Source organism: Emydura macquarii, unplaced genomic scaffold, assembly GCF_026122565.2.
Source record: "Emydura macquarii macquarii isolate MOO-44397 ecotype Brisbane River unplaced genomic scaffold, CSIRO-AGI_Emac_v2 contig_1483, whole genome shotgun sequence".
In the NCBI taxonomy this organism is placed as follows: Eukaryota; Metazoa; Chordata; order Testudines; family Chelidae; genus Emydura; species Emydura macquarii.
In genome coordinates, this window is record NW_027131620.1 from 13,474,341 (window position 1) to 13,498,416 (window position 24,076).

General features: G+C 40.3%; 1 long non-coding RNA gene across 3 annotated transcripts in view; it reads right to left on the reverse strand.

Moving 5' to 3' along the window:
- Nucleotides 1-18,371, reverse strand: part of LOC137157086 (uncharacterized) — a 158,340-nt gene extending 139,969 nt beyond the window's left edge. For all 3 annotated transcript variants that reach the window (XR_010920996.1, XR_010920994.1, XR_010920995.1), the window contains exons 1-2: nucleotides 18,312-18,371; nucleotides 16,503-16,592 (exon numbers count right to left, since the gene is read on the reverse strand). This is a non-coding gene — a long non-coding RNA (uncharacterized lncRNA). The remainder of the gene's footprint in view (nucleotides 1-16,502; nucleotides 16,593-18,311) is intronic.
- Between the last annotated feature and the right edge of the window lie 5,705 nt (nucleotides 18,372-24,076).

A 24,076-nucleotide genomic window follows, 5' to 3' on the forward strand; every position in this document is an offset into this window, starting at 1 on the left:
AGTGTTTGATTACTAAGAACTCGAAGTAAAGAGGTATAATGATCATTTGGTGTATCGGTAATCTTCACATGCTGCTGTGTTGATCTATTGTTTGGAGTTTTGCGACGTCATTAACAATTAAGGATCAGCAGCAACTGTTAAGGTTCTGGAATTAATACTAAGGCGTGGTCTACACTCACGACGAAATTCAGCAGCAGTCGATGGGACATACACAAGCTACGTAAAGTAGCTTGCGTGTCTCCTGTTGACTTGATAAATTCTAATTAGCACAGTGTTCCCACTCTGCTGTGCCAACGGGAAATGCCCTCCTGTAGATGCAGCGTTAATCTTTTTGCAGGGGTGGATTTACTCAGTCGACTTTTGGATCGATTGAGTGGGTCTCTATTGCCACTAAATTGATCCCACAAAATCGATCCGGCGGCGCCAACAGTGCTGCTGTGAATGCAGACTCACCCTAAGACAGCACCATTTCTGATATTGGCGTTTGCAAATGAGAGTCAGTTTATTAATGTTTAATTGTTTTTGTACGAAAGGATCCCATTAATGCTTCCAGGAAGACACTGGTTCTTCTCTTTGCCATACAGTTCAGCACAATGGAGATAATACTGGGCTATGAGAATTTGTGTCTGTAAAGCAGCTTGAAAAGTTTTTTAAAATACTGTTTAAGAGCCAAGTATTATTATAACTAAAAATGCATTAAACTATTTCAGGCTTAGCTGTAGCAGTATAGTGTAGGTATTTCCTACCCCAATGGAAAGGGCTTTTCCATGTAGTTGATCATCTCTCCAAGAAGCAGTAGCTAGGTCGAGGGAAGAATTAAAGCTGCATCTACAGCAGGGTTTAGGCCGACCTAACTATGGTATTTGGAATGAAATTTTTCACAGGCTTGAGATCTATTGAGTGTAGACCATCTTCTTCTTTGATGTTGCAAGTACCAAGAATGGTGCTAGATTTCCTTGGTCCTTGTGCAGTAATAGCATAAAGACATGGTTGTAGCTGGCTTCTATGGATAGGAACTCTTCCCCCACCACACTACTCACCAATGTAGGACCTATGTGTATTTTATATTAAAGTGCTCTGCTGAAGAGCCAGGAAGTTGTGCAGAAAGATTGCATAGGACTTAGGAGCTGGAGTTACACATTGCTGTGCAGCAGAGTTCACATTTATTCTGATTAATCCTCCAACATCAGTCACACATGCTACTGATGCAGATTAAGATGGATTCTGTTAACATGGCGGGGCTTGAACCAGTAACCTTTAGAACTAGACAAATATCTTGGTAGCTTGGAACTGTAACATACTTAAATCTGCTGAATCAGGTTCAGAAAGAGGACATGAAACACTGACTAGCTGGTTACACAGACACAGCTCCAGTACCATCCTGGAGATAATCACAAAGAAAAAGAGAAACACATAAGAAAAAACAGGATACCCATCAAGAGAATTAGTGAGAGGTTCTTTAAATAGAATAAATGCATGAAAGGCTTTCAAAAGCTATAAAAATATGCTTTATGAGTTCTCAAAATGATAGCTCTTAAAAGCAGATTTTGGGTTTCATCTTCAAAGCAAATGAAGGAAGAAAACAATATATATCAATGAGAGAGAGCGAGAGAGAAAGATATAATTAGAATTTCACTCAAATCACAGACATGTCCTAGATAGGTTTTTTTGTTTTAAAGGAAGAGGAAATGTAGGTGAAAAATCAACTCCTAAATTGATAGGCATCTCACCAGCGCCATGATGGAAATAATCACACAGGAAAGTGATAGAGTATAGAAGCATCTTATTTTAGAAAATTTTAGTCCACACACTTCCTCTCACCCTCGCCACACATTCGCTCTCTTACCATAGCACAACCAGCCTTGAAATTGAGATGTTTCAGTTGATGAGTTATTTAAAATATACTATTTTGAACAAAATATTTTCCATCGCCTAAGGTGCCAAAGAATTAACTTGTTTTATCTAAAGCACCAGGTGTCAGTGCTTTGTACACACTTGACTCTGATTACTGCCACTGGCTGACCCCACTGCATACCAACAGACAAACAATCACTAGCTAAGAACGCAATACAGTTCTTCTCACCTCTGCCACACAACTTGCTTTTTTAGAGGAGAAGATTGTAGATTGTATGGGAGCCGTGCCTATATAATACATGTATTGCAACAGCAGCATAGCAAAACTTTCAGTACATACAAGCAACTTACTTTAGCTGCAAACAATTTCATGATTGATAGGAAACAATGTGATTGTTTGGGAAAGTGAAGCTATTTGCACTAGATAGAAAACTGAATCAAATGCAGGAACCCAGAATACACCCTTCAAAAAGATCCAAGCTTCACAAATGGCCCATTTCCCTGTAATGGACTGAACCAGAATTCTGTACACCAACAGCCTCATGCACTTTGAAGAGCTCAGTTGTTCTGTTCCCAGACATCTAGAGAGCCACATCCAATTTTCATGGCATGAGCTCAATCCACCTCCCTTCAGAAAGAAAAAGATATTTTAAGAACTTCAGGAAGCTGCACAACTGCCTGAATTTGAAAAGTCAAGGCTGTTGTAGAGCACGTAGAACACTGTGGCTGGCAGAACACAGTGAGAGAGTGTGGTCTTGCGGCCAGAACTAGGGGCTGAAGGTAAGGACACCTAGCAATCCTATTGACTGACTCACCCAGGGATATTAGGTAAGTAATTTTACCTCAGTTTGTCCCTCTGTAAAATAGGGAGAATACTTCACTGACTCAGAGGGATATTCTGAGCCTTAAATTAATTTATATTTAAAAAGCACATTGTAATTCTAGCTTCATACCTGTTCTTGACAGCCTGATTCAAGTATTATGAAATCCAAATGTTCCAGAGAATAAAAAACAACGTGTTTTAAAAATAAGGGACAGTTTTGTCCCATAACCTAACAGATTTGGGGGCAGCAGGAGTTGAGTTAATTGATTCTAAAAGTTGAAGACCTGGAAAGAAAATTACAACCCACAATGTGCCCTCTTGTCTCCTGAGTTCAGAAAGAATCTGGTTTGTTTCCATATACACTTAATCACTGGCCTTTCAAAAGCAAATATCACTGAAGCCTAATTGCATGGGATGGTTGTTCTGTATGATGAGAAGTGAAATCCACTGCTTACCTCATAATTCATCCCTCCTAACACATTGGTACAGAAAGCTCTCTCTCTGGAGGTAAAAGAGCTCAGCACATCAATCCACTGTGACATTGTCTCCAATTATACATAGTTTAATTAAAAACTAGAGAGCCGATCTTACAACATTGTTATATATGGAGCACATTTGTAGGATTCCTACCCTTTATTGAAACAAAGATGGGAAGACAGTTCTAATAATTACAGGAATAGACTAGCCACAGTGATGGATAATTTGGCAGTGGCTTTAACCGTGGACTAGCTACTGTCACAATTGTACCTTTGGGCCTTTTGATGTTTCCTGTTGAATAAGTATTTAAAATGCTACATAGCACGGGCACAGCCTCTTCCCCTGTACACAAAAGCTGGCAATTACACAGCTGCAGGCAACATAAAAGGCCTTTTAAAAAATTACACATATACTTTAATAACATCTCTGCCTTCTTACTGCTTTCTGCACCATGTGTTATTTTAACGGCTCTGTTCCCGCAGGGTCATATCTCAATAATGGTGAGGGGTTGGAGATTGCTATGGAAAGGGAAGGCTCTAACTCCTCACTCTGCCTAGTGATTACACTCAGGATATTACAAAGTGAGACAAGCGTGTCAGGGCTATTCCCTGTCCAAAGCAATTGCTGCCTCCTGAAATTCCTTCTCCTCTCTAAGAAATCTAATTATCACAAGACAGAGCTGCAGGGGATCTATGAATCTTGTACATGTTCTTGCAGTACTTAACTGCTCTGCAGCTCCTGTTAATTGATGCTGATAATTTGCATTTACATTAGACCTAACGTGATTACACACGTTCTTCCTTCATCGGGGGGAAATGTATAATTTCTCAGCTCAGATTGCAGAGATGGATGCATTAGCCTCCATTGATCACAATGATCTAGTTCAGGTACAGTACCGCATTTTATGTCAGGCCAAAGATAAGTTACTTTGGCAATCCTGCATCATACTCTGTCTGTCTCACAATACATTATCCACTTGAGGCCTTAAGACTTCAGTTTAATTTTTCTCCCCCCCTACCCCTCCCCTCCCCATGCCTTCTCTCTCTCTTTTGGTGGCAGTTGCTGAGCAAAGTATTAAATGTGGAATATGAAAGAAAGAGTGAGAGCACTAATAAATGGGTCTTTATTCTCACAGAAAATACAGTTTCAAGACTATTTTTCATAATATCAATAATTACCACTTCTGTGGTACCTCTCAAAGAGTTTACCGAAGTGGTAGGTGTGATTATGCTCATTTTACAGATGGAGAAACTAAGGCACAGAAAGCTATAGGGCTCTGATCCTGCACCCATTGAAGTCAATGTTATCACTGACTTCAATGGGTACAGAATCAAGCCATAAGTGACGTGCCAAAGTGAATCAGTGGCAGGGCTGAAAACAGAAGCTAGTTCTCCTGATTCCCACGCTCATCACTGCCTATCTTAAGGAACATGCTACTTTTAAGTATTAAATTCTTACAGTATGTGGCTCTCTACCATTACAATATTAAACATGGATGGAAACGCTATATATTTTAATGCAAGGGCTACTGTTCTCATTTTCTTGAAATACATCTTCATTACCCTATGCAATATATTACACATACTTTCCTTATTTGACAGTCTCAGATGGTAATAACTCTTTTCTGGGGAAAAAAAGAAAGTTGAGATGGGCTGGAGCTGTTAAATTTTGATCCCATTTTCTAGAAGACAAAACAAACGCACAAAAGGAGAAAAAAAGAACAGCAAAGAGAAAATGCAGCATCTGTCTCTGGTGTTGACTCTCACTCGCAGACTTGCTGCTGGAAAAAACACAGACAGCACATGGCTTTATCAACTGCTCTGAAACCTGGCAAACCCATATCAGTATCGGGCTGTTTAGAACATTGCTTTTGGCTGTCTCTCTGGTCACAGGTTTACAACAGCATTGCAAAATATGCAGAAGGGGAAGAAAAGGAGAGGGGTAGGAAAGAAAAGGGAGTGGAAGGAAAAGAATGGGGGGGGGGAGAGGAAGAGGCGCAGTGCAACAAAGACTCAGATCCCAGATGGTAATCAGGATTAGCCAGAGCATTGGAGGTGACAGTGTCATTTTGTCCCTCTCTCTGGCCCAGTCTGGTCAGGACATCTCCCAGGATTAGGATGATGAAGGCACAATGTTGTCACACTGGATCCCAGAGTCCCGATGGTGAAGCATGTTCCATCATCCCCTTCTTTCAGTCTGCCATCATTCATCGCTCTTCCCCACCACTCTCAGTCTCTTTTTGAGAATCCCAAAAGAGTCATGGGGAAGGATAGCCTGTCCTCTTATTTTGTCCTAATTGCCAACACGCCGATTTTGGTCCCTTAATTTCCAGCCCCACATTTCTCTTGCTTGCCAGACATGATCTGAACTCAGTTCTTGATTTATCTCAGTAGACCTGTTTGTTTGTCTCCCATTTACATCTTGTCCCCATAACGTTTATGGTGATAGGTTACTGTGGCACTTTATAAACTTGCTCACATTTGAACTCACAATTAAGGAAAATTTGTAGGCCCACTTAGCACAACAGGGTCTAGCCAGAGCATGACTTCAAATTACTCCAGCACTGTCCAGATATTGTAGGCGATGTTACCAGGTCATTGTCTCCCTTTCTGCCTACATGCTGTCAGTGCCTACTTGAATTAACCCTTTATACTAAGAGAGTAAACACCATGATAAACTGATGGAGCATAGAATATTCATAAAATATTACTGGCAGCTTCAATGTCCTTCACAAGTTGGATCTGGGACCAAAGTTTGCAGCTTAGACCCATCTCTAGTAGGGCTAGTCTTAAATTTTCTGTCAAAACTATTTTAAACAGAAAATTACTCAGCTAAGTTGTCTGTGAGAAGGGTCTGCTTTCCACAAAGTGATTCAGCTTTTGTTGAGAAATGGAACCTTTGAAAATTGAATTTAGATTCACAATAACTGCCATGGTGCCTTATAGGAGTTGTAGTTGGGTCTCATGCTTTCACTCTCCTCTATGCAATGAGCTTACTGGTTGCACTAGATCTCCCATGCTGCCTTATGGTGGCTTTGCAAGAGGGGAAAAGAGGAGGCATTGTGGAAGATGTAATATAGCCAGGCGCCTAACCTAGAGGAGAAATGGGGCATTAGGCACACAAATTATAATTCCCATGAACTCCATGAATTTGGAGTATTGCCAAATTAACATTTTCTGGATTTTGGCCATAATTTATTGGTTTTTTTGAGGGTTCTGTTTTTTCCAGTGAAAAGTTTGGTTTCCATGGGGAAAAAACCTTTAAACAGGTTTAATTTCTAGTATCTAAACTTCTAATTTCTCCAACTTCAAGAGTCATCAGCATCTTTTCTAGGATACAGTCATAATCAGCAACAAGCCAGTCAGTGCTGGAAAGAACAAGCAAAGGGAAAATGTATCACCAACCCTGAACTTTCAAAAATTATGAGGCAGGCCACCCTAAAAATCCTGACTGTGGCTTAAAAATTCTGACATTTTAAAAATCATAAATTGTGGGTTACTTTTATTTGTCTTGTGGCTTTTGAGCCATTAGATTCACATTTTCAAGCTTCTCTACCACCGTGAAGGTAGAAACACGAATGGGAGATTGGGGGGAGGGGAGGAGAAAAAAGAGGAAAAGAAACAAATCTGAGATTCCTTTACAATCACGATTCATGAGCAGGATATTCAGACACAAATATTGTGAAACTGGCACTAAATTAAAAAAAAGCCACTAAAGCTAACAACATGGGCCAGCTGGGGGACTTAAGGCAAGTCACTTCAACTCTGTGCCTTAGTTTCCTCATCTGTAAAATAGGGATAATGATCCTTACCTTCTTTGTAAAGTGCTTTGAGATCTACTAATGAGAAATGCTATACAAGAGCTGGGTACTATTAACATCAGCGCTAAAAAAGTTCTGACTATGGGGATCCACCCATAAGAGTATGAAAATTAAGGGACTCTAGCCAAAACCTGTTATGTGAAAAGTATAAAGACGTTCGGACTTTTCAGCTAGTGTAAGTTAGGAATATATATATATAATGCTTAAAATGAGAGGTGGGTATGAGTAAATCCTAACGAGGACCAACTTGGAAGAAGAGGAAAAAAATTTTTTTTAAACCTCTAGGATCCCTTAAAGCAATATTTTGGTGAGTTATTGAGTCGGGTGTCAAACTACATCCTTTGGGGCATGGATTGTCTTATCTTGTCTATTCCGCCCCACAGTTCAGACTATGGGCAGTGTGAATAGCAGTGAGCCCCACAGTGCTGTGCCTTAACTCTCCTCTTTGGACACTGCAGGCATGAACTAAAAGGTTCCTAGTTTGCATTAATGAAGAGGACTAACTTAACATGAATGGGGACCCTTTAGTTCATGCCCCAGCATATGCATGGAGTTACAGTGCAGCACTTTGGTGCATGCTGCTATTCACAGCCCTGTAGTCCAACTGCAGGGCAGTGTAGTCATAGGTGCTGTTCAAACTCAGGCTAATGCATAGCTGTCCAGATCCTAATTGGGGCTGAAATACTGTTATCATTGCTTTAGTGTGGTAACACTTATGAACAGTGGCTGGCCTGCCTACCAAAAAGCCAAAGGGAACTAGTCACCCCACTTCCACTGACTCTCAATGGGAACTGAGTGCCTAACTTAGTCCCTTTGAAAATCCCACCCTAACTTGCTATCTGGGAGTTCACCCAGCTTGTGAAGTGAGCACTTTCCTGAAAGCCTAGGAAAAATCTTCAAGCCCTTCTCTGCTTTCTTGTCAGGTTTCTTGGCAAGTCGCTCTGAAATCAGTTCAGATGTCAAGCATCTGATTCTAAAATCAGTACTTCAGACAGACTTCATTAAAATGCAATAAAGCGCCATTCATTATGCCAATTTCCCATAGTTTAACTCAACTTGGAAGTGGTTTTTATTCTGCATTCCACAACCCAAAATCATCATCATTTACTGCCTTATTTGGTTTACTGGTTGCAGTGTTGTTGTAGCCGTCTTGGGCGTAGGATAGCAGAGAGATGAGGTGGGGAGATAATCTTTTATTGGACCAACTTCTGCTGGGCACATTTCAAAACTGGCCTTGCTTATAGCTATTTGGTTTGAACTTAAAAGCACAGTAAGATAAAGATTCATATTTATGCTGATTAAGGTCTGTCATGGTTACAGGGTTAACTGACTCCTGTCTGGTCTGAGCGTACCTCCTCAGGCGTCAGGCCTTGTGCTTTTTTACCTACCTTGATATGGAATTTTGCAGTTCTCCCACTCTTAGACCAGTCCCTGGGATACAGTGTCCGGTGTATCCACCGTTCTGATCCCACAAGTTTACCCAAGTTTGGACACATCTGGTTCTTCGTTGGTGGAGTCTTTGACCAGTGATACAGTGAGCAGATAGCCTCTTAAACCCAAAGCACTGTTGATTTTAGAAGTAGGAACAAAAGATTTCAGAGGAAAAAAAGAAAAGCCACCTACAGATATGCCTATTTTACCTAAAGCCCTATTACCCTTCGATGGTGACTCACATGATGCAGGCCTAGCTTCTTCAGACACCACCTCATGGTGCCACCTGTCTCACTTTGGATCCTGAAGTACTATCCCACCTCTCAAGAGAGTATTCCTTTTTAACCTGCCACAGTTTTTGATCTCCTGTGTCTGCAGGCCCTTTCCTGTCCTGGCTTAACAATTTAAGTGTTTACAGACAGGCAGCTTATCTTGAGCCATTCTTTTCCTTCCTGCCTGTTTTTCCAGATGTCTCTTGTTGATTTAAGCCAATATAGTCATACAGAAAACACTCCAATAACCAGGCCAACATATGGTTTTCATAAATTATTGCAGACAGCCCCATATCTGTTATACAACCAAACCCTCAAGCAACCATTATTTCTAGTGACAAATCGTTCTGCACAATTTTCCCCACTCCAATTACCTTAATTGGAACTTTCAAAGATGCTTAATTTTTCAGCACCGCCATTTTTAACAATGTACTTTCTTCTGCTTAGCTCAAGAGAGTTGCTCTTGATGATTAACTCAGGCTAGCCCCAGAAAGATGTTCTTAATTCAACTTTTAAATAAAGGACATTGTGTTCACAAGGAGCAGCAAAAAATAAGATTAATTTCCCAGTTATTAATGAAAACTGGAATTTCAATTAATGTACTCTTGGCTACTTATAGTTAGTGTACGGGGACCAAATGCTGCAATCCTTATTCATGTGAGACACTCCATCGGAACCAGTGGGTCTATTTGTAATGGTTGCAACATCAGATCCCTTATCAGGATACTAACTCATAACTCCTAATGCTTGCTGACAGCTCAGATTTCATGCAAGGTACACAGCCAAGTCAAGCAATACGCTTCTGTCATGTAACAAAAAAAATAAAAATCAGTATTTATCAACAGGGTTAGCATAGGTTAATAGGTATAAAGAACCCATTACAAATATCTTGTTCTGTATCCTTTTGACGTGCATTAAGGATTTGTGACTTCGCTATCAGTTGAGCTCAATCATGATAAGTGGAATGAAAATTGTGCCAGCTAATCTTAAAATGGAACTTTCAGACAACAGTAAAAATTATATTTGCTTTGATCTTTGATGGGCTGAGAGATGGTGAGATTTCTTTGCTGTCAATACAGTTGTTGTTGTGGGAGAACAAGGATATTTGTGTCCAATGTGCCTACCTACCAAAATAAAATATATAAATATTTCCCTTTCATCCTTCCCCATAAGGATTATGCTACTGATGCCGTAGAATCATTGCAGCAAGTTGTCAATGATGTCTGGAATGAAACATTCCTGTCCAGTGCACAGAGGGAATATAAAGAGCAGTCTGCCTAATCCTGGCTGTGCAGTGATATTTGTTGTAATACTCAACCCAGACAACCAGAAAAGGCCAAAGAGAAAGGCCTTCCTCAAAAGAGGAAAACTGAACACTATGCCATTTTAGGAGCAGCTCCTGTATAGATCATTATGAACCTGTTTCTCCATCGTATTGTATCTTATGCTGTCATATATAGCCACCCATTTCAGAACAGTAGCATTTTACACTCAGCTTTGAACAGGTGCAAATGACTACACACAGGGAAAGGCAGTGGAAAAATCTCCCCCAATGGCCCAGTCCTGATATACCAGTCCTGCACTCCATGCATAAATGGAGGTGCAAGAGACCAGCCACTTTTCAACCACCATATTCTGAACCCTGCTAAGGGCCTGGCTAGTTTAAATCCTAATTTAAGTCCCATAAGGAACCAAGAGAAGGAGAGTCTGAGAGGCAGTTAATACCCAGATCTGAGCAGTGATCTGGCAATGTCTCCTCTCCATCCCATCCCACTTCTTTCCCTTCCCAACTTGCCCCCTAAGGAGGTACTGGGAGGAAGTGGACCTCAGGAGGGGTCATTTCTGCCCCTTCTTTATCCCAATAGATCATAAAAGAGCTGGAGGAAGGGAAAATGTCTTTATTTGGGGGTCTCTTTATTTGACGGTCTTTTTCTTCCTCTCATTTCAGATACTTCACCCACAGCTACCAGCTCACTAGCCCTTTGGAGGCAACATCTTTCATGTCATCTGCAGACATTGCAGATCAGAACTTAACAAAAAACAGTAAAAAATCTCAGGCACCATGGACCCAATCCTGCTCCTTTGCCTTCAATGGAAACAGGATTCATCTCCATATGGTACAGCTGGCACAGTCCTATTTGCCTCATTGATGCTTTCCCCCCAACACACACCCTGGAACAGAAGGATCTGCTAAACTGAACTTTTAGTTACAAGCATATCTGAGAGCACAGTTTGTAACAGCAGCCCACAGCCTTCCCACACAGGCCACCTATTTGTTCAGAGTTTAACTGATAAACAAATGTCAAGTTTGTTTGTTTTTTTAATTATTTCTCTGCTCAAGCAATTGAAAAAATCTTGGAACATAAGAGCCAGCAGCTTTTGGAAACGGAAAAGGGCAGCTTCATACGCTTTAAATAGTTTTTCCATAGGCCTTTATGCAATAACATACCCATTAGAGATAAGTGATCCTTTACCTAAGGCATGAGTCTATCCTGAGAAAACATTTTATTAACTGTTATTTTTCCATCAATCTGGGGAGAGGTGGTGTGTGTAAGGGGTGGAGAAGTCAGCTCAAATAATTCCAGCACTGTACTGATTACTGAATCTAGATGTTTTATTTTTCATCCTGCCTTCTGATATAATGATCAGTTTTGTGTCAAGATGGAAGGTAACATGGGCCAAACCTTGAAGAACTGTGTTAGATAGTGGAACGAGACGTAGGCTTTTCCTAAACTGTAATGAGAGGCTACAAAAGGGAATGATGTAGTAGCTGTCTTCTTTGCACTCCGGTTACTTATTGCTAATCATGATCCTAATTACAATGAACTTAATTTTCTAATGTCTTTCATCCAGGAGGATTCCAGAATGCTTTGCAAACTTTACCAAGATATTTGCAAGTATTGCAAGAATCACTAGTGAAGTGTAACCACCTCTACAGCAAAGCACAGCAGCAATTAACAGTGCACAGCTGATGTGTCGTTGCTCTCCTCACAGCACTAATATTAGGAAACCACACGGGCACAGTTGAGTTCCAAATAACCACGTTCACTAACTACATACAGTCATACAAGGCCCAGCTTGCGCGCGTGCGCGCTCTCTCTCTCTCTCTCACTCTTATATATATATATTATATACACATATACACACACATACTGTTAGGATCCTGTGGTTTCAACAATAGAAGACTGGGAGGTACACTAGAGGGCTCCCAAACTATCTAAAGGGCTCCCAATTCCTATACCACAGCAAAATTAGCAAAAACTTGACAGGAGATGTAGTCTCATGAGAAACAATGGAGAATAAGGTGAATGTTCAGCAGGCAGGATAGATTTACTCACTGGAATTTTATCGAGTTAACTTTAAGGCTGTGTAACAGTGAGTGAGTGTTTGCCCCCCCCCACACACACACTTTTTTTCCCCCTTCATTTTTAGCAAAAATTGAAGTTTCCACTGTCACGCTGGTTAGATTTGGAGGGGCAGGGCGGGACGGGGGAGGAGGCGCGAGTTTAGTATATGGTTTAACAACAGTATGTCAAAATCATGATAATTCATGTGAGATATGTCATGTTAGGTACTGTTAGATAAGTATTATCATCTTACCTAACACAATTGAACCTATGTTCGTGTGTGATATATGTAATGGAAGTTATGGATATATTTAACATACTGTATTTCAGATTGTGCTGCCTGAGACACACCCTAGACAGGATGGCAGCACGACAATAGCCTGCTTAATGGCCCATTAAGACACTCACAGAGGCCAGGGGCCCAGGGAAGAAACCAGAGATATGCCTGATAAGTCACCAGGACTTGCCCATGTGACTCTAGACTCCATTTTAGTTCATGTAAAATCTCACAAGTAGCCTGGCGAGGGCCAGGGGGTATATAAGGCAGAGCCCTGGGAATCCATTTGGTCTTTCAGTCGGGATTCAGCTTCAACTACCAACTTACCTCTGGATCAGCTCATCTACAACTGAACTGAAGCTATGAAACAAAGGACTGAGGCCCATCCAATTACTGGATACCAGAGAAACGTTACAAGCATGCAAACTCCACAATTCTTCTAGAAACCTGATGTATTTGGACTTTTAATCATTTGTATGTATCTGATTGCTTTAATCCTTTAACATTTCTGATGGTTTGTTTCTTTTATAATAAACCTTTAGTTTTAGTTACTAAAGGATTGGCTGGCAGCATGGTATTTTGGGTAAGATCCAAACTTATATTGATCTAGTACTGTGGCTGATGGGGCCAGAGGGAACCTTTTTAGTAAAGAGCATAGAGTTTAAATAACTGGTCTCTTTACCGGACCTAGTGGCTGACTGGGAGCCGGAGACTGGAATGCAGTAAAGGGGGCTGTGTGTATTTGTATTTTGGGCTTCTTGATAACCAGTGTGGGAAGTCAGAAGCACAGTTTGTGGCTGGTTGGAAAGCCTGGCTTCAGTGCCACCCACCAGCGCTGGGAGAATCTGCTCTCTTTTCACAGCCTGCCCTGACCTTGGCACGGAAGGGTCACATGCACATTTTGGTAAAATGGTTATTTTACACTGACAAGACACATTCTCATCTCTGGTATGTTACTTTCACTCAAACAGGTCCACTTTTTTTTTTTTTTTTTTTTTTTTTTTTTTTTTTAAAGAAATTAGCTACATTTAGATAATTTAACAAGAAAAACAGGATAATTTTTTAATTCACAATGAAATACAAAAACCCTCACTTCTTGAATTTCAATTAGTTTGTCAGTCAAACAGTCCCAAAAGTGACAGGTTTGGTTTTTTTTTGTTTGTTTTTTTAAACAACCACCAGTGATCAGCATTGCAATATTACATCTCAACCAATGGATGACAGCCAGCCATGCTGTATGCCATAATACCATGCTGGGGCAATGATTCAGTACTGACTCAAAGAGAAAATCATTGAATATATAAAGAGAATGCAGTTTTTCATAAGAAAAAGAGATGGGCTGAAAATAAAAAGTAGGAAAAGTATAAATACCAACTGACTCAGAAAGAACATGTATAGCCAGTCAAATATTCTTTAACAGAATTTAAAACATCAATGAAGCCAATCCTGTCTCTCACTTGCTGCTAGTAGAATATAAGCAGCTTGAGTACAGATTCTAATGTTGTTTATATCCTAACTTTGATTCATACACAGCTGAGAGGAAATATTTGCTTTTGGAGCTCTCAACATATGACTATTTTAAGCTAAAATACCTAGTTTTATTTCTTTAATGTTTGAAAATTATTTTTTTTAAGTATCCAAGAAAAACACAAGTTCTCCACTTTGCAATAAATTTCCTCTCTGGTGCTGGACTCAGAAAATGATTGTAAACAGCCAGACAAATGAAGTCAGAAATCACTGCAAAGAAAGGGATATACAGGAAAGCCATTACATGATAGAAGGCAACTAGAGAGCTCAGCATTTTGATCAAACAGAGTTTGACTAATGGAACCTTGAAATAGGACAAAACAGGAGGAGAAGCAGGGAAGGCTAAACACGAATGCAGATGATAAAAAGCAGCTTCATTGAACATGATTATATAGTACTAGTTCATACACCACACTGAGCTCATAGGCCCCTGAGAAATGTTTAAATCACGTACACTTGGTTTAGTGAAGCACAAATGTAAAACAATCTATTATAAATGAACAGAAACCATTGTATTGTGTTTTGAGTCACACAACACATCCTGGTTTTAATGACACATCCAGATACAGACAAAGTTTAGGAAAATCCAGTGGTTTGGGGGTTTTAATATATGGTATATTGTTGCTCGCAATTATGAAAGTAATAATATCCTAGTATTTCAGAATCTTCAATATGCTGGATCTTGCTGGCAGGGATGAGTGTGAAGAAAAAAGGAGAGTGATGCACAGAATCAATCTTGCAAATGAAAAGCAAGGTCTTAACATTTTAAAGATGGGATTAATTTAAGAATTCCAAATAAAGTCAGTTTGTTTTTACAATCTCCAGGGGACTTATTCTAAACTATCATTCCCTATTCTTTCGCTTCACCGCTGATCTCACTTTTGCACATTATCCAGCCACTCTTGTACTAAGCTTCTTCTCCTCTGCAGCTGCCACTATCTGAAACAGATTCTCTTTATTTCTAGGACTTGCACATATTACCACTTAGGTCAGTATAACTTACGTCACTCAGGGGTGTGAATAAAGCACCCCCTGAGCGATGTAAGTTACACCGACTTAAGCATTGGTGTGGACAGTGTTGAGTCAGTGGGAGAGCTTCTCCCACCAACATGCTAGTGCCTCTCATGGAGGTGGCTTTATCATGCCGATGGGAGAGCTCTCAAATATATATATATGGTTATGAGCTGGCTTAAATCTTGTTATGGGTTGAGTTAAAACCTACTGAAATGGATATGTGAGTGTGCCCTTCACCTAAGATAGCTATAAGAGACAGTTAAGGGGCCCCACCAACAACAAGGGTTAATAGACTCTGCCCAGAAACTAGCACCATGTGGGCAGAGGGTTTCACTGGGCATTGTTCTGACCAGATAGATAGCTGCATCACTGGATGTGGGAAGAGTCTGGCTGGTGGAGAGGCTAGAAACAAATCCCTGTAAAAAAAGGAGACTGCTTCTGGGTCTGCTGCTGGCTAAAGAGGCTTGGGACTGTATGTGAAGAAATTGCTTCTTTTGTGCTTGATTTTTCCTGCGTTCAGAGAAGCAGAATTTTGTATGTTCCTTGAAAATTAACAAGATTGCATCAAAAAACACCAGACCTCATCAATTTCTACTCCCAGCTGGAACAACCTGACCCAGATTTTGACTAAGCATTTGGGTCAAAAAGAGGTATCAAACTTTCTCCTTTCCTGAATCATGTCCCCTTCCCCCCATTTATTTCTCTCAACTAAGCATTTTGGGAGACTGTATGAAAAAGGTGTTATACCAAATACAGCTTTCTTATATTGGAAAGGTAAGTTTTTGAATATCTAATTAATTTCTCTAATTTTTAACTGATAAACACTTAGCTCACATAAGTGCTTTGTTCAGTCTGGGCCTAACTGAGTTAAGTGTTTTGCTGAACTGAGACAGAGCCAAACTTCGATACAGGGTACAAGTGGTTGTTATCTTTTACAGAGCCTAATCCTGAGAAGTTTTAAGCACCCATGGACTCAAATCTTCTGGGACAATCTACTAAGCAGTTCTGTTCCCCTTCCAGACTCTCCCATCCTCCCCCGCAAATGCTGGCATGATTTGGGATGACAATGGTTGCCTGTATAACATCTAGATTGCTTTTAGCTTTTTCTTTTCCTCCTTCACAGAATCCTTTCCTGCTTACTGGACTGGAGGCAACGGTAAGATGACAAGAGCATTCTTTGGTTTTGAAGCTGAATGAGTAAATGACATTCCTATTCATTATTTATCTGCTTTCAAATTCTCATGAATACCTCTAGTGACAATTACCTAATTTCTAGGTAACACTCTCAAACAAAATGCACCCTACAGTAGTAGCTTCAATATTTATGAAGTAATAGTTTTCTATAAACATATAGAGACTCAGTAATGACAAACTAGAGCTATTCTTTAAAATTCTAAAGTGGAAACAGACTGAATAGAAATAATGTTGCTTTGTTAGAACTTAAAGTTATCCTGCCAGCTGAAAACACTATAATTAAAATAAATAAACAAATACCACAGATGTCCTTTTCTTGTGCCCTGCAGACTGCCAGCTGGGATTCATGAAGTCGCATGGAATGAATTCTACATAGGAGGTCTTTCTTTTAAAGAAAGCTCTGACACTGCCTCATTGCAATGTTCAACTTTATTAACCAACAAACAGTGCCCCAAATTGAGCTTACCTGCTGGAATAGAAAAGAGGCAGCTTCTCCAACAGCCAGATCCCAAACTACCAAAGGCTTTAGAGATGGTCACCAACACATTCAATGGCACTGAAAATTGAATAGGCAGCCAGGTCAGAGCATGAAGCACTGGAGATTCATTATATCAGCTCACCCCATTAGATAGAATTCTGGATCACATTCAAGGGTAGCCTTACACAAAGTTCATTGCAGTTATCCACGTTTGAGGTGACAAATGCATGAATAACTGTCAGACCTTTCACCTGATCAGACCCTGAAGGCAACATTTGGAGTGTTTTGAGCTATTTGACTACTCTTCTCACCTACTGCTTTAATACATCAATTAAGGGGTAAATGTTCACAGCAGTGTCTGGAAAAGGCTGTATTCATGTATTTCAACATTTAAGACCTCCTGAACCGTATGAAAAGGAGAATGATCTTCTGTGTAAAATGGGGTATTTTAAAAAAAAATCCTACAAATTTCCATAGCAGGCATAGAATTCTTTTACATTCTTTAGGATGGTTTAAACATTTGATGGAAAAGTTACCTCTTAAATTCTATAGGTTTTAGAGTAATTTCTATGGAATTATTGGTTTCATATCACCAGGTCATAGATAAGACTAGAAGGGAACATTGTGATCTCATCTGACCTGCATAACATAGGCAACAGGACTTCAGTACAAACAGGAATTAATTCAGGGAAGCATCTCTTTTTGTAAACATCCAATTTTGTATTAAAAATTTCCAGTAATGGAGAATCCACCACAACCCTTGGTAAGTTGTTCCAGTGATCAATTACCCTGATTGCTAAAAATGTCTAGTCTGAATTTTTCTAGCTTCAACTTTCAGCCATTGAATCATGTTATATTATATGTATATATCTTTGTCTGCTAGACTGAAAAGTCCCATCATCAAATATGATCATAGTCTATAACCTTCTATTAAGTTAAACACATTGATTGACTAAAAGCACTCACTCTCTGCACCCTTTCCAATGTATTAACATCCTTCTTAATTGTTGACACCAGCACTGAACACAGTATATCAGCAGCAATTGCACCAGTGCCAAATACAGAGGTAAAATAACTTCCCTATTTCTATTTGATATTTCTTTGTTTACACATCCATGGATTGTGTTAAGCCTTTTGGCCAGAGCATGTCACTGGGAGCTCATGTTCAGCTGACTATCTTTGGAGCTCTTGTGTAAAGCTTGGTGGTCTTGCTGCATTTTATTTAATTATTAAAAAAGGGGTTCATGCTATTCTTCCAATTGACAATGATGATAATCAATTATTAATGTTTAAATGTGTTTTTTAAACAGAAAAGAGGGATGTGTAACAGTGTGAGCACTCCCTCATAATGAGCACCCCTTTCTGGCTGCTACATGCCTACAGTCGTTCCATTTTTTTTAGGCAGGGCAGCAGCCACCGCTTGCGGGTGCCCCCTTTCTGGTTGGGTGCAAACCTGCTTCGTTCTTTGGTTTTACAACAGGGTGGCACCCCTCTCTCATGGGCTCTCCCCCTATTGCCACCAATGGTTCTCAGCAGGTCTTTAGTGACTCAGCCTTCTGGCAGAGCCACACAAACTGTTCCCCTCCCTCTCTAGTTTTTACAGTCCTAGTATGGGGCCATAGCACTAAGGCTTCCTTCTTGGAGGCACTGCCTTCTTTGACAACCCAACAGGTATCCTTTCAGCAGCCTTCCCTGGGCTCAGTCTGCAACCAGACCAGCAGGGCTCAGCACAGTACTCTTGCCTGATCTGGCTAAGTTCTGGACTCAGTCCCCTGGGCTCAGTCTGCCTGCACTGACCTTTCTATGGTCCTGCTGCTGTTTTAGCCAGCCAGTCATCTGGTTCTCCCTCTTTGAGCTCCAGGCAGCAACTGAACACTCTGCCTCTGCTACTTGATTTTATATGCCCCGCCCCCCTGCTTGGTTGCTCCAGCAGCCCCTTGTGATTGGTTGCTCCCCTGCAGTCACGCTAGGTTGCCTGGAAGATTTCTCCTCTGCTCTATCTTGGGTCAGGGTGAGGCAGGGGCACAGGCATGCAACAGGCAACATTACTGACAAGGCTTTTTAATGATTTACAAGCATGGTGCTAAACTTTGAGTAAAAAGTCCCTGGGAAACCCATGTTTAGAAAGATAAGGATATGCTGACACTGGGGCATGTTGTTCTCTATAGCTTTCTCACTCAAAGAAGAAAAATAAAGGTTAGTGAATAATTTAGGATGATACAATTTCCAAAGATGAAAAATTGCTGAATGGTAAAGGATTATGTTTTGTTAGTTAGTTTAATGTTAATAGTTTATGGTCATGTATAGTGAATGAGTTTGGATAGCCCAGGGTAAATACTTATGCTAAGGTTTGGCTTAGACTATGAGTGTTGTTTTGCCAATTTCTCTCATATTTAGACGTACTTAAATAACATGCACAACTGACAAAACAAAGGTGATGTTTTGTTCATGGAATGTGTTGTGTTGGAGGGCATAGATAAGAGGAAGTGAATCAGTACGATAAAAATACACTAAATATAATTCTAGAGTCCCTATATTCGGAAAAACAGGAGTAGATGACATGACATGAATAAATGTAGACAGCAAAAGTTATGCCAATTGAAGCTTGCACATGCATACTGTATGGGTTATGTAAGAGATCATACTTAATGTTGATTGGAAGAAAGGTAATTAATACATAGTGTAGAAAGATAAAAACCCAAGTGAACAAGGGCCCAAGATGTAATATACCAGACCAAAGCCTGAGACAGTCACAAAGTGGACAGCTTCCCGGTACCCCAGAATATAGTAACTTCAGCTCATACCTTTTCTACCTTATCTGTTTCATTATGTCATACATGATCAGAAACTGCAAGTGACAATGATAGTCTAAAAATTTAATTGGGTGGACTCATGCTTCAGTTTCCCATTTTTGCACTGCACTGAAATTGGAGGGCAGTCTTCCAGTTGCAGATGCTCTGCCTGTTGCTCTTCTACTATTTCAGGCACATGGAACAGTTGTGTAAATTAGAGGGAAATCCAAATGTGTGTTCTCATTTCTGGAGAAGGGCCAAAACCAGAACCTTCGATCTGAATCCTACTGAATGCCGGAGGAATATCTATGCAAAACCTTGGAGCCAAACCATCCAGCTGACTTAGTTCCACTGTCGATCCAAGAATACAAGAGACACTGGAAACCTCATTAAAACATTGGACCTCAAAGAGTTCGGTTCCCTTTATGGCTGAAATCTTGTGAAAAAGTTACAAGAGACTTTGATGTAATTGAATCTGAACTCTATTTCAGTCTCAAACCCCAAACGAAACCTAATGTGGATCTGGGTCCCAACATCCCTTGTTCTCAGAATATCATGTATGCTCAGTTACTCTATAACCTAACCTCGTCTGCAGCAGGCTGGAGAGTAGCATAAACGGTTCTCCTCTAAGCTCTGCATGCAGAGATCAGCAGCATCAAAGAGAGGCCCTTTACTCTCTCACAGCCTGGCAGTGATATTATTGCTGTTAAGATATCAGCCTTAATTAGTGCATAATTACACTAACATTTGTTCCCCCACCCCCATTTACTACTGTGTCCTCCCACAATTGTTACCCCACACTGCCTCTGAACAAGAGGGCTTCTATCAAAATTTGGCAGATACAGAAATAGAGATATCATGGTTAGGGTGATCTGAAACCAGGCAGCAAAAGAATGGGCATAGAATAAAAGAAAGACTCAGAGGGTGGAATAACTTGCCCTTAGAAAGTGCGTTAGAATCACACAGTAGACAAAAAGGGAACATTAGGAGAATGTAACATGACCTGCTGCAATTCTGAGGGATTTGCTCTGCTCTCTCTCTCCCTCCAAGCTCATTATTACAGCACTAAAACCTTTTCTCATAGTCATTTGTGCAAGAAAAATGACAGCACCCCATTCTGCAGTCACTCAGTGTTAAAACCTAGGATTGCTACAACTCTGACTGGATGTAATATGGTAGCTATTAGTAAGAGAAATGAATTGGGAAATAGCTATAGTAAGCCCATGACCAAAAATAAAATATGAAGAGGAGATTCCCTCCAAAGGGAAGGACAGGCATAGCACACTATTTCTGCTCCTTAAATCCTTCTGCAGAAAGCAAAGTGTGAGCCGCTGCAATTCCTTTATGTCTTGTCTTACATTACAAGCAGTGATAAAAAACCTCCAAAAGGCTCATAATTTGGATCAATCTCCCCAAATCCATCTCTGCCATCCCTCACATCCAACTCCCACCCTTCTCCTTAGGCCCACATGAATGCCAGTGAGATTCCTCAGAGCACCACTTGGGGACTGGGAATGCAACTTCATTGCCCTTGACTGAGTACCAAAGCTATTGCCTCTCTCTGGGCCCCAAAAGTGGCAAGATGCCAATTCTGCTAGGCGTTCTTTTGATTCCATGGGGTTATTGGGAGTGTTAGTCTTTGTATCTCGCTAGTGGTTGGGCCACAAAGGATTTCAGAGTCACCAAATGTCATCTTGCTAAGGGAGATGGTCCTTCAACTCGGGCTGTGTGGGGAGTCACATTTTTAGATCCACAGGTCTCAGGTTCAACCTCAAGCAGAGTTAATTACAACTACATTTTTAGCAGTGTCTGGGATGGAGATGTGTGACAGAAGGTGGCTACACAAAGGAAAGGAGTCCTGAGAATTGGATAAGCAAACGGAGAATGAAGATGTATGGAGTACAGAGTCAAAAAGACTATTCCAGTTACAAGGAGGAAGCACAATAAAAAGGTACAGCTCCAGGCTGAAGCAAAGGGAAAATGAATTAGAAGAGCATAGGGACCTGGAGGGAAGTAGGGAGCAGTTACAGCCTGGACATAAAAAGGCAGAAAGGTCTCAGGAATGTATGTGTCTAAAATTAACTTCACATTTCTCAAAGCTAACGATGAATGAATCCTGCTTCAATATAGTAAATGCCAAGTGTTCAGAAGAAGCCTTACCCAAAAGTTTGATGCTGCATTGAAACACCATGTTCAAGTGTTTGGCTCTGCCATTCTCATGGATTTTTCAGCTCTTGAAGCTAGCAGAGATGTTGAGAGTCAGCAGGTGTAGCACTTAAACCCGCTGTTCATTACACAGGCCCGTAAAAGGTGCCCAGTAACCAGCATCTGGTTGCCATAACAACCATAAGAAAGGCCCATAAATAGAACATCTTCAACCAGCAGGAAATTATATTGGCAGAGAAGATTTAAGAACCAACTTGTCTCAAGGTACTTGCTCCTTTAAAAAGGAATTCACATTGCCACAGCCATCTACGACTGCACTATTATCCCTAAGTTGCATTTTATAGCTACTCTGAACTTTGTAGCAACAGCAGAGATAGAACTCCAATTTTTCTTCCCTCAAATCACAGGGCCCTAATATTTCAACTAAAAGAAGAAAAGAGTCTTCAGTGTACAGCCTATGAGCCATTCTAACTCCATCCAGTAGAGGGCAGGCATGAACACACTTCTTCCCCAAAAATATATTTCCCCTTTGTTTTTTACTGCACAAGGGGATGCAGGGTGAGAGGAGCGCCATTTATTTGTAAACAAAAGCAAGCCACTCAGACAAAAGGTAATCACTCAGATGAGAAAGCAGCAAGAGAGTCTCAAGAGTCAAAGTTTTCCTTATGGTACATACAGCTTCCAGATGGGAAGAAGTGTTTTATAAGAATGGAGTGAAAGAAAGGGGAGAACTTTCCCAGCATGGGAGGTCCTTCACGAGACCTCACTGAAGACTAGGATGTTCAACTTTTTTTCTTGACAGCCCTGCTTTCTAACCGAAGAGGCTCTTATTTATGGGACTGCTTTTTATTCATTATTATTATTAATTTGGTTGTCACAGAAGCAAGACACCTTTAGCCCACAACTTCTACTGTAATCAAGCATAATAGCTGCATCCAGTCATTAGTATGAATCCCCTGAAGGAGGCAAATACTGAATGTGAGACTATTGCACTTTAAAATACTTTACGATGTAAAGGTTGGTCTCGGATGCTTTCAACACACTTGTATTTACTGCCATAGATAACACCATGCATGCTTACCATAACCCATAGTAACTTATACTGCCTCAACTCCACCGTATTCTCTTAACTTGTATATCTGACACCCTCCTTACTGCTGAAGTAAGAGGGCAGCCATGATTACTGAGTGCACAACTTTACTAAAATGGAGTAGGCTTATGCCTAGAGGAGAGCAATGGTATTTGGACCTGTCTGAGTTAGAAGAGAAAGAAAGAATAGCTTATAGAGATAGGAGGCAATTATATGAATTTGAAGAAATGGGGACCATGTTTATTGATATATTTGAATCAAGAATTCACCAATAGCCTAGTAATGCCAGACTTCCATTCCATCTGACCTCTCTGCTTTTCCCTTTCCCTCTTCTCCCCATCCCAATCTCTTCCTTCCCTTTTTTGCCTATTTGTGTATGTCTTTTTATTATTATTATTATTACCCCACCCAAACATGTTAAGTCTGTAATATTGTCTAATTTTGTATGGCTTGTGCTTGCAGCTTAGCCAGTTGTAAAGTTGGGTAATGGCATAATTTTATTGGCTTTCCTTGTGAAACGTGCGGTATTTGGGCACATATGCCAGCCGAATGTCATTTACTTTTTTGTATTTTTATTGTCTGTTTCTTTATGAAAAATAAAAAAATTAATCACAAAAATATGTAATTAACTCAAAACCACCTACCTTATGGACATTAACCTCCCCTTCCCAACTGTCTGTCACACCTACTTGTTGCTCTCTGTCCTAAACTGTATGCTCTTGATGGCAGTATCTTTCTTTTATTAATGTATTTTTGCAGTGCCCAGCCCAGTACAAATGCCACCACCTTGTTCTCATACAGCACTTCTCATCAGTTGCTCTCAAACTACTTTACAGAGGAGGCCAGTATCATTATCCCCATGTTACAGGTGGGAAAACTGAAGCACAAAGAGGGGAAGTGACTTGCCCAAAATCATCTGGCAGGCTAGTGGCAGAGTTCAGAATAGAACCCCAGTCATTTAGATCCTCATATAGTGGTCTACCCACAATGACTGTCAATAAAGCCCTGATCCAAATGGGGGCTTTGAGGCACTATCATAATACAATAATAAATAGTCACTCTCTGGACTCTGGCCCCAGTGGAGATAAATATTCACATCAAGATATTCAGAGAGTAAACTACACAAAAATATAGGCTTATTCTCAGGCTCTCACAGCTTTGTTTTTATCCTGCTGTATATTGAGTAAACTTCCAGATATGATATGATGCATTCTCCACTTCCATTAACTGGATTCTCTAATTACATTTACTTAATCAAAGATAAGCCTTCCAGCAGAGGTTCTGTAACAAATATCAATGTTTCCTTTATATTTCCAAAATACTCTACTTACTTGGCATCTTTGACGATGTTTTTCATTCTCAATAATCCTTTTAGCTTCTGAAATCTATAGTTATTTCTTTTCCAAACTGTGCTCTTCTTCTTGGTGTTAGTTAAGTCATTTCTGCTTCCAGTTGTTTGGAAATTTGATGAGTGAAGATTTTTCTTAAATCTCATTGATTTTTTTAAATTATGT